Genomic DNA, 10,000 nt, shown 5'->3' on the forward strand with positions numbered 1-10,000 from the left:
CTCCCCGCCCCCCATCTCTCTTTTCTGTCCAGAATATGTATAAAATGCCCCGTTTCCTGTAACAATCAACCCCAGTGTTTCTAATTGGATGGGGTCGTTCCAACCAACCCCCCTCACCCCCACCCCCCTCCTCTCTATCCCCCGCGCGGGTTTATTGTTACGCACTGACAGTCGGGATTATTCGCTGCTCACACACAGTAGCAGCAGACGGGCTTCTCCTCCTCCTCTCATCTTCCGCACAAAATGTGGACACCTACTAAGGACTTATTATAACCTATATCTTCCCGCCGCCGAACACATCCCCAGCTGAACGGTAGGCAAACAATATTCTGTGTCTCAGGAACGCTTCGGTGCGATTTGATTGCTTGTGAATGCCTCCGCCGCTGGCGAACATGTGAGCGGGGAGCAGAGAGCGGCGGCGGGTCGCTACTCGCCGCTTTAGTTTCGCGGACGGCTGATGCGGGGGGGTGTCGGGGGGGGGTTCTTACGCTCGCGTGTATTTGCAGTTTATTATGGCGAAGTGTCGCTGTGTCTTATATTAATTTGTGACGCAGACTGTGTTGAGTGGATCATGAGCAAAGCCGTGCTGGAGATGGAAGTGGAACTTAGAAGAACTACGGCGGAGCCGTCATACGTGTGTGTGTGTGTGTGTGTGTGTGTGTGTGTGTGTGTGTGTGTGTGTGTGTGTGTGTGTGTGTGTGTGTGTGTGTGTGTGCGTGTGTGTGTGTGACATATTGAGGCACGCTTAAGCGCGTGCCTCAATATGTCCCTAACGGATTTTATAAACTTGAAATAAGAAGGAAATTCAACGCTGGGAACTACTGTTTCATGTTTTTATAACGTCGGGAAAAACGGTGTAAAATACGACCGAATGAAGCTATATAAATGGTGATTTCCCTGCTACGCTAGAACCCCCCCCCCCCCCCATACTTCCTTTACACACACACACAACACGCACACACATGCACGCACGTACACAGTGCCTTTATAGCCTGCGGTCCCCTTAGCTGGCATATGGCCTCCCCTGGCCCTCCCGACGGCTCACAGATGTTCTGTCATTACATCAGCAACCCGCCCCAACCCCCGGCCCAACACACACAAACACACACACACGCACGGCCACAATTGAACACTATAAGCACCTCTGGAATATAAATCCTGTTGTTCTTCACTGGGTGCTGCAGGGGTTAAAACGTGAGTGCGCGAGAGAGATCCAACACACACACACACACACTATCTCTCTCTCTCTCTCTCTCTCTCTCTCTCTCCTCCTAATTGGCAAGGTCTGATAGCCTCGCGCCCCTACTTAACTGCCGTTCCTTCACATTCTACGTATGCGCAAAGCGGAAGCGACGTCACGAAATTATTATTGTCCCCAAATTGTCGTTGCAGTCACGTCTGTCTCTGCACTCCGCCCATCCCCCCCCCTCCCCCCCGCCCACACGCACACACAGATACACATTTGAAAGATGCAAACTTGCAGGCAGGGATTGGTCGGTGGGGGAAGGGGGGTCGAGGTGAGCCATGGGAGTTCAGACGTACAGTGGACTGATATATGGTATGCATGCCCATCTCTGGTGTGCTGACATCGTTCAATACACCGTAGCCTACGTCTCATTTGTGTTGCCGGGACAGGGAAAAAACCCTGGATGTCATTTTTTCGTTCACAGATCGAAGTTTCTTAGGTTGGAATGGACTTTAGAAAGGCAGTGGAAAAACGGCGCATTGTTTGTGGTCTCATGTCGTACTTTAATATCCAATTTAGCGAGACGGTATGCACCACTCCGATGTGCTCGCTGGTGGCAGCCAGCCAACACAGCGTCTCTCAACTTGTCCTTGAATACTCTGCTGGTACACACCTCCGAATAGACAGAGGAGAGAGAGAGAGAGGGAGAGAGAGAGGGTGAGAGGACTCTTCTCTAACCCATCCTCCTCTACAGCACGCTCGTAAGCTCAGCGGTGACATCATATTGCCCCACCGGCAGTGACGTCATACTGTCATAGCGGTGGTGACATCACATTGTCCCACCGGCGGTGACGTCATGGCTTCAAAGTGGTGACATCACCGCATCACATTGGTGGTGACGTGCACTGTCACAGTGGTGACATCACAGCGTCCCAGTGGCGGTGGCGGTGGAGGTGGTGCACTCACGATTCACGAGGCAAATGGGCAAGAGGCGTGTGTCTCGGGTCACGACATCACCGTGTGGTGACATCATATAGCGCAGACGTCCCAGCCCCGGTACGATGTCGGCCGCTGTGACGTCGCACCCGACATCAGGACTCAACCGGATAAGAATCGTGTGTCTCGGGCCACGACGTGGCGGTGTCGTGATGTCAAAGGAAAGCAGGATGTGAGGTCGACGCTCGACGCTCGACCCCCGACCTGGTCACAAGACACTCACACCCGGTCACATGTGACGAACCCATGTGACGTCATCGCCCTCTGGCCTCGAGCTGATAGGCCAACATGGACGCTGTTCGAAGGGGATTTGAACACTGGGAGCGTAACTTAAAAATAGATGATCTAACAGTTGTGAAATGTCATTGCTAGATGAAACCGATGATGTCGTTTCAGCCTAATGTTTGGGTAGATGTTACCCTCAGTTTGGTTGAGACAGTAGTTATGGTTATGACGTAAAGTAGATATCTGTCTCGTTTTATACTGCTACACTAAGTTGAGCAGTAACACACACAAACACACACACACACACACTACTTGTTACACTCCAAGCCATATATCAACCTGTCCATTCAGGATAAAATAAAGAACAAATGGGTTTGTATCCGGTGAGAGAGAGAGAGGCATTATCGTCCCAGGGAGAAAGGCCGAGCAAGAGACACAATGTTGGAAAGAGAAATTGGGAAGACACACAGTCTGCCTTTAAAGCTTGCTAATGTTTTATTATATTTCTGCGTCTGTTTACAGCTCGCTTTTACTGAAACATCCGGTCGATAAAGCCTCATTGACTTGCCTGGAGAGCGAGAGAGACGTAGACAGAGGCTGTATAAATAGAAGACAGCGAGGGTGATAGAGAGTCATAGTTTAGACACACAGAATGGGAGAGAGACATGCTGTAGAGGAGGAAGGAGAGACAGGGTGATATAGAGACATGCTATAGACAGGGGAGAGACAGGGTGATATAGAGACATGCTATAGACAGGGGAGAGACAGGGTGATAGAGAGACATACAGGCGGGAGAGAGGGCGAGGGACATGCTGTAGGCAGGGGAGAGAGAGGGAGAGAGACATACTGTAGACAGGGGAGAGAGAGGGCGAGAGACATACTGGAGACAGGGGAGAGAGAGGGCGAGAGACATACTGGAGACAGGGGAGAGAGAGGGCGAGAGACATACTGGAGACAGGGGAGAGAGAGGGAGAGAGACATACAGTAGACAGGGGAGAGAGAGGGCGAGGGACATACTGGAGACAGGGGAGAGAGAGGGTGTTGTAAAGACATGGGTGACCATGGGGGGTGGGGGCTTATAGGCCATACTTACATTTCAAAGTAAGAGCCTATTTATAGGACAGCGGTGGCCGCATGTATGTGTGTGTGTGTGTGTGTGTGTGGGTGTGTGTGTGTGTGTATATGTGCGTATGTGTGTGTGCGTGTGTGTATATGTGTGTGTGTGTGTGTGCGTGTGTATACGTGCATATGTGTGTGTGGGTGTGTGTGTGTGTGTGTGTGCGTGCGTGTGCATATGTGTGTGTGTGTGTGTGTGTGTGTGTGTGTGTTCTGTTGTTGTCAGCATGGAGGAATGCACTGGTGGTGATAAGGATAAACCAGAGTGGTCCATGCCAGGGTGCGCACACACAGACACACACACACACACACACACACACATACAGACCCACACACACACACACACACACACACACACACACACACACACAATTCACCAAATAGGGCATGCAGACATGCGAATGCACGAACACAGAGATACATGTGTATAATATGTGCACACAAACAGGATTAAGAGCCATACAATTTCCATTACACACTCTCTCCCAAACACGCACACACACACACAAACGTGCGCGTGCACAGCAGCTGAGATCACGTGGACACACACGCATGCACCAGTGGACGCAAAGTTCGGATTAATGCTAATTTATGCTGTTCTTCATCACACTCCAGTTCAAAGAGATAGTGAACTCAAAGCCCTTCAGCTGTGTGTGTGTGTGTTTGTGTGTGTGGGTGAGCGTTAATGTGAGTGTGTAATTGTCTGTGTATCTGTGTGTGAGTATGAGCATCAACAAGAGTGTGTGTGTGTGTGTGTGTGTGTGTGTGTGTGTGTGTGTGTGTGTGTGTGTGTGTGTGTGTGTGTGTGTGTGTGTGTGTGTGTGTCTGAGCCTTAACGTCAGTGTGTGTACTCCTCAAAGGGGCAGATATCGCTGCTTTCAGATATTGATCTGCGCGTTGAAAGTGTGTTTTGCCTCAAAGACCCTCGGGGCAGAGACTGTGACTTCCCGAAGCCGCAGCTAATCGCTCTGCCACCACTTTTCCTCGTGACCGGGGAAAATATCAAATAGCCACCTGAGCAGCCCTTCTCTGAACCCCTCGCGCCACCCCCTTCAGGGAGAACCACCTCCTGGTATCGGAATCAGACCCCAACCCCTACCTCACCTGAACCTCTCCCTGCCCCTCACGCCCGTGACACCACACCGCACTGTGGGACTACAGCTCTGTCCGGTCGACTCTTCTATTCTAGTAACTGCGTTCCTGTTTCTGATTTATAACATCATCAGTTCTTCGTAATCATGTCTATTCTATCCTGTTCTATCCTACTCTGTTCCTGTTTCTGATGTTTTACAATTCTATTTAAATCTGTTCTTTCTGTTCATGTCTATTCTATCCTGTCATTTTTTCATTCGGTTGAAATACATTCATTGACGTCTTTATTTGAATGCTACTCCATAAAACAAAAAAAAAGATAATAACAACCAAGCGACCGCGTTGTGATGATGAGACGTTATTGAGCGATCCCATAAACAAACGAGGCTCTATAACCCGCGCGGTGGAACGACAACACGCGAGCAAGGCAGCGAGGTGCGTAGCCGGTGCACGGACCACGTCAGTCCTCGTGCGGTCCCCCGGAGCACCGCCTGGAAAACACGCGAGTCCTTTCCTCGTGGCAAATTAAATTGGGGGAATTGGAACCGACAGCTCGCCCGCGTCCGTAACCAACTGTCTCTGCAGCGCTGAGAGTTGGTCATCCGTTTATGAATTCATGTTTCCCTTTCAATAATCAGCGAAAAGGTGGGATTATTAGTCGTGGTGTTGAACACGGTTGATTTGATTGCCGTTAGTTGGTGCTATATTTAGGTTGTTTAATTAAGGTGGAGATTGTTTCACTATTTTTTTCACGTTCTAATGAAATAGTCATATGACCTTGAAAGAAGGATAATATTTTTATTTATATTAAACAAATCAGTTGTGATCACTGATGTATTTTGCACAGTCTAATGATGGATGAAATGAGAACAGCCCCTTGTGATGATTAATTGTCTTTTTGAGGGGGTCCAAGTCGGTTATGATGACTTTAGTTTTGTAAAGGAAATCTGGGTTAATTACATTAATTAACCATTAATTAACATTTGTATACAGTATTGAGCATTATTCTATAACATTAGCTCAAGGGGTAGGGTTAAGGCTAGTGGGTACTAACCTAGCCCGATTAATGAATGTATACATTTATACCGTAGTAAACATGAACACCGTAAGTAAATCATGACAAGACCATTACTGCACTTTAATTCCCTGCTAGTTAATGCTTATTACCAATGTTTACCAATTGTTAATGACTGTACCCTCACGGTAAAGTGTTATCAGACACCATAACCAGGGCCAGGATTGGCACAGCACAACATAATCCTGCCTGCTCAGACACTTGGAGGCTGCGTAGCTCGATCCCCCATGGAAATGTTTTAGCGCAGCCCTCATCAGCTATCTCCTCTGCTGCTCTCTCAGAGATAACTTTCAACTTCGTCTCGAGGAGACCCCAGTGGCTGTCGTCTTCTGAACCGTGCAGCGACCGAAAGGTTGTGGACAACAGGGCAGCAGATTCTGAGTTCTGCTATCTCACGCACTTCTTGTCTTCTGGTGACATTTTCTATTTTGTGTTGTTGTGTTTGGTTCTCTCCTCGAATCTCAATATTCAGCTGTCAACTTTTGTGCGGAGTAACGCTATCAAGCCACCCATCTGTACATCGCTCCGTCCATGATTCTGTCTGTCATCCATCCATCCTCCACACTTCCATCTGTCTATACATTCATCTTGCCATCCCTCCATCGATCCCTCCATATCTTCTGTCACTACCATTCTCTGATTCTCTTCAACAAAGACATAAAGACCACATCTTGTATCACTGTGTGGCTAAAGTCAGTCCTCAACACCGCTTTCAGGACAGGACTGAACATTATCTTCCTATCTTTCAACTCGGCTCCTTTATGAATCCCATATATATAAAGATTATCACCTGCTCTATCATCGAGTCTGTCCTCTGGTCGCACACTGGGTATATTATTTCCAGATGATTTTCTCTCATTCCTTCCTTAACTACCAACCTAGCTCAACCGAAAGGAGCTATTCAAAAATCGCAGGAAATATTCTGCCATGTCAAAGATTGTTTTATTCTTCCTCTTCTGGGTTGAAAAGGTCAGATGCTCTCCTCTTCCTCCGTGCTACACGGCTCCCTCTGACAGTTCAGGTGGAGAAGGATTTGAGGAAACGCTGTCGTGGTTCCAGCAATAGCAGAGGTTTGACTACAGCAGCCTCTGCTTAGGACTGGAACCCAAGACTCCGGTACAACAAAGACACGCTTAGTGTGACATTGCTCCACACAGCATGTGATGAACCACCACATCAAATCACAAGGACCCTCTCTGGTCGCACATCGACTGGCCCGCTGACGGACAAAAGCACCATTGTGTACCTCACCACCAGAGAGTGAGAGAGAGACAGGGAAAGAGAGAGAGAGAGAGAGAGAGAGAGAGAGTGAGAGAGAGTGAGAGAGACAGACAGGGAAAGAGAGAGAGAGAGACAGACAGACAGTGTAAGAGAGAGAGAGAGACAGACAGGGAGTGAGAGAGAGAGATAGAGAGAGAAGGGGAGACAGACAGGGAGTGAGAGAGACATAATGAGAGAGGGAATGAGGGGGAGAGAGAGAGAGGGAATGAGGGGGAGAGAGAGAGAGAGATAGAATGAGGGGGAGAGAGAGAGACAGAGTGAGAACACAGCCAGAGAGGGGCAGGAAGAGAGAGAGCGAGAGTGAGAGAAAACATTTCCATGAAACGCTCTTTTAACCTCCCCCTCCGATTTGAAAAATCGTCATATGCTGCAGCCAACATGTTTTCGTTCTTTCTCCCTCTCTGTTGGCAGTCTCTCTCTTGCTCTCTCTCTCTCTCCCTCTCTCTCTCCCCCTCATTCCCTCTCTCTCTCTCTCCCCCTCATTCCCTCTCTCTCTCTCTCCCCCTCATTCCCTCTCTCATTATGTCTCTCTCACTCCCTGTCTGTTTCCCCTTCTCTCTCTCTCTATCGCTCTCTCTCACTCCCTGTCTGTCTCTCTCTCTCTCTTACACTGTCTGTCTCTCTCTCTCTCTTTCCCTGTCTGTCTCTCTCACTCTCTCTCTCTCTCTCTCTCTCTCTCCTCCCCCTCCCTCTCTCTCTCTCTCTCTCTCTCTCCTCCCCCCTTCTCTCTCTCTCCCCTTCTATCCCTCTCTTTTTCCCCTCTAATTGTGGTTCTCGTTTCCTCACTCCTACAGAAATTGAGGTCATTTTGATTGAAATGCAGACACCTATTAATTAGTGAGGATTTGTTTGGCCCCTTCGTTCTTTGCTGTGCGTCTAGCCCTCCTCTTCACACACTTATAGCACGGCTCCTTACAACTTCATTACTCATTCTCTCTCTTTCTCCCTCCATCTCTCTCCATGTCTACCTCCCTTCTCCTCTCTCATCTCTCTTTTTCTCCAACCCCACTCTGCTGTTTACTTGTTGTTGTTTACTTGTATGTTGTTGTTGTTGTTGTTGTTGTTGTTGTTGTTGTTGAGGTCTGCGGTCTCCTCTCAGCTCTGGTTCCCCAGGGTGGCTTGATTTAAGTCCAGAAGATCCTGGTGCATCATGCCTAGATGCCTCCTCTTCCTCCTGCTGCTGCTCGTGACTTGCTGATTGGCACAGACACAGACACAAGTCATACTTTGGCCAAGTTGTGATATCTAACCTAACTCTACTCTCCTAACGCTGATGATTCACAGTGACTCATTGGCTATATCCTAAGCCAGTCAGAGTGCTTTTTACATTTAATAATCACTTTCTGCCTGAGTAATCTATTTAACTTTGGCATTTTCTTTTTAAATGCCTCAATACAAGACAAACCTTAAAATATGACTCAGGCCAAGATGCTATGTTTGCATAATATAGCCCAAAAAATGACGAGCTATATTATGTATTTGTTTGAGTTGTGTACTTATAATATCCCTAATTTTTCCAAAAGTTTTCAAACCCAGGGCAATCACTTGTTTTATTCAAGGTAATGTAATCATTTGGTATCCTTTCAATGGCTTCACTCCCTAACCTCCGTGAAAACACAGGAAACTCATCAGATATGGATAAGATGATATTCCAATATCAATCTGGCCTACTCTGTCCTTCTAGGCCAAGTGGCTGATGCCAGTCCCGACACTAATGCGCACAGGGACATTATAATGTCACAACAACGTTCAACACGCTCATGGGAACGTTAATGTCATAAAGACAATGTCAGTGGGGAGCTGGTTGCACCATCGGGGAGCCAGGACAGCAAACAATCAATATTTGCCCGTCGCAGAATTCCCAAGGACCCCTGAGATGTACGGTTTGAGCATTTGCTGGGTGTAGGATGGGGTCATTCGCAGCACAGAAGGTGACTACTAGGGCTGAATGGTTTGGGGAAATAATCTAATAGCGATTATTTTGACCAATATTGCGATTACGATTTAATATGCAATTTTTTTAAATTTATTAAGGTCCTTATGTTCTGTATTATTCACTGAAAGCAGTAGATCATTCTTTTGTATGACCAACACAACATTAGAAGCAGTCAACATATAAACTGCTGTTTCCTTTAGGCCAGGTCGATGTGTTGATATGTGAATTGATATTATCTTTAATTTAAACATCTTTAATTAACTCTGGAATGTATAAGAAAAATATACATAAATCTTACTGATCTCCAGTCAGTAACATTAACAAATCAAACCAAAAAAAAAAGTTTTTTATTTTATTTTTTTCGCAGCCTTTACCATTTGCATATCGCGTTCTATTACATCACGATTCCGATTTCCGATTAATCGTTACAGCCCTAGTAAGTACTGGCGATTTGGATGGGGTTTTGCCAGCCAGCGGTACCCAGTGCAGGGAGCAGAGAAGCAGTGAAGGGTTGACTTGTCTGCCAGACAGGCAGAGATTTGTGCTGCCACCTTGGTTTCAGACCGTGAAGAAGACCGAATTAGTTGTGTGTCATCTGCATGGCTGGGGTAGGAAAACCCATGTGAGTGAATGACAGAAACCAAGAAAAGATAAGGGAATGCTTTACTAATCCCAGACAGGGAATTTGTGTGCATGGCAGAAAGTATATAAAACATTTTTTTCTAACATTTAAAATAAGAATAGAACAACACAAAAAATGCGGAAAATGGTTTGCCTATATATACACAGTATAAGAATCCACAGTAGAAATGCCCAAGCAGGAATTAACAAGGTTATTACGCGCCGTTGGAAGGGAAAAGGTCCACTGTGTGTAATTAGGATGAGGATGTTTCAATACAGTAGTGTTTTCATTCCCGTGTGTGTGTACGTGTGTTTGGTATGGTGTGTGTGTAAACGTGTGCACATACACTATGAAATGTAGAGAAAGAGAGAGGTTAAGTATAGGAAGAAGTGTCTTTAAAGGAGAGGGGCAGATAATATGAGAGAGAGAGAGAGAGAGAGAGAGAGAGAGAGAGAGGATCTGTGGGTTCTG

The 10,000-nt window shown here is 47.0% G+C and overlaps 1 protein-coding gene across 1 annotated transcript in view; it reads left to right on the top strand.

Annotated features, from left to right (window-relative positions):
- Positions 1 to 232: 232 nt before the first annotated feature.
- The window catches only part of pcbp4 (poly(rC) binding protein 4), a gene marked incomplete at its 3' end in the record, with an annotated part of 56,843 nt that continues 47,075 nt past the window's right edge, over positions 233 to 10,000 (top strand). Inside the window, exon 1 of the mRNA XM_079747769.1 lies at positions 233 to 313. The remainder of the gene's footprint in view (positions 314 to 10,000) is intronic.

Source organism: Pollachius pollachius (assembly GCF_949987615.1).
Source record: "Pollachius pollachius genome assembly, chromosome: 12".
Classification (NCBI taxonomy): domain Eukaryota; kingdom Metazoa; phylum Chordata; class Actinopteri; order Gadiformes; family Gadidae; genus Pollachius; species Pollachius pollachius.